This window comes from Camelina sativa, chromosome 1 (assembly GCF_030686135.1).
Source record: "Camelina sativa cultivar CO46 ecotype springtype chromosome 1, ASM3068613v1".
In the NCBI taxonomy this organism is placed as follows: domain Eukaryota; kingdom Viridiplantae; phylum Streptophyta; class Magnoliopsida; order Brassicales; family Brassicaceae; genus Camelina; species Camelina sativa.
The window spans coordinates 17,287,826-17,288,938 of NC_141880.1; the positions used below are offsets into that span (position 1 = coordinate 17,287,826).

At 44.1% G+C, this 1,113-nt stretch overlaps 1 non-coding gene across 1 annotated transcript; it reads left to right on the forward strand.

The window, feature by feature from the left end:
• On the forward strand, positions 1-107 carry LOC147950040 (small nucleolar RNA R71). The gene has a single exon (XR_015565435.1). It is a non-coding gene; the product is annotated as a small nucleolar RNA R71 (small nucleolar RNA).
• The last annotated feature ends 1,006 nt before the right edge of the window (positions 108-1,113 follow it).

Below are 1,113 nucleotides of genomic sequence, written 5' to 3' on the forward strand. Positions count from 1 at the left end.
AAGCCTTGATGTGGACATCGAGTAGTGTATCCCTTGAAACGTTCCCAAGCTTCACTGAACGTCTCGTTGTTCCTCTGAACAAAGCCGGAAATGTCATTTTGCAGCCTTGCGGTTCTGGAGTTGGAGAAGAATTTGTCCAGGAATGCCTTCTTGCACGCTTCCCAAGTGGTGATGGACTCCTTAGGGAGCGATTTCTCCCAGATTCGTGCTTTGTCTCCCAAAGAGAATGGGAAAAGCCGGAGCTTGAATCCATCTTCACTGACTCCATTGATCTTAGTGAGGCTGCAGAGCCTATCAAATTCATCGAGATGATCCAATGGGTCCTCCATTGGTAATCCATGAAACTTATTGCTCTATATCATCTGGATGAGACTACTCTTGATATCAAAATTATTGTTTTGCACAGCTGGTGGCACAATGCCATTCCTTTGAGTGTGAGTAGATGGAGCATCTCCTGCTCCTATATTGGTCCTCACTTGAGGAGCTGGTGGACCGTTCTGATTATTCATCGTCTCCTCTATGATTGATGGTTCTTGTTGAACTTGTTGTTGTCTGAGTAGCCGAGGTCTGTCGATGTTATCGATGAAAGGACACAGGTTCTGGCTACCTCTGGATCGTGTTTGCATGCAGAGGTATATGTCCGACTGTATACACGAGGATCAACTCGATCAAGGTGATTGAGTGAAGGGTCGGGTGGGTGCTCAGGTTGTACCTGAGATTCAAAACAAACAATGCGAAAGCAAACAAGTCAGTATCCAAACCAAATATAAACAAACGAACTTGATCTAGCAGGCGCTGAAATCCGAAGCGTAGCAAAAGTAAAACAACCAAATGGCAACGGCGCCAAATTGATAGACAGGTTTTCACCAAGGGTATCAATCCCCTATGCAGTTGTAGTACAAAGGGTTATCAATCCAAATGGTTGTGTATTGCTAGTAGGAAGGATATGATCAGAACAATGCAAGTCAAGCCAAGCAATTAGGGTTTTGGTTCTAACGATTCCTAAAATAAACAAAGTAAAAGAATATAAACAAGTAAACCACACGACCTAAGCACTCGATGCAAGCAATCGAGTAGAGGATCGAGTGGGGTGATCGAGTATGCAAGTGAGAT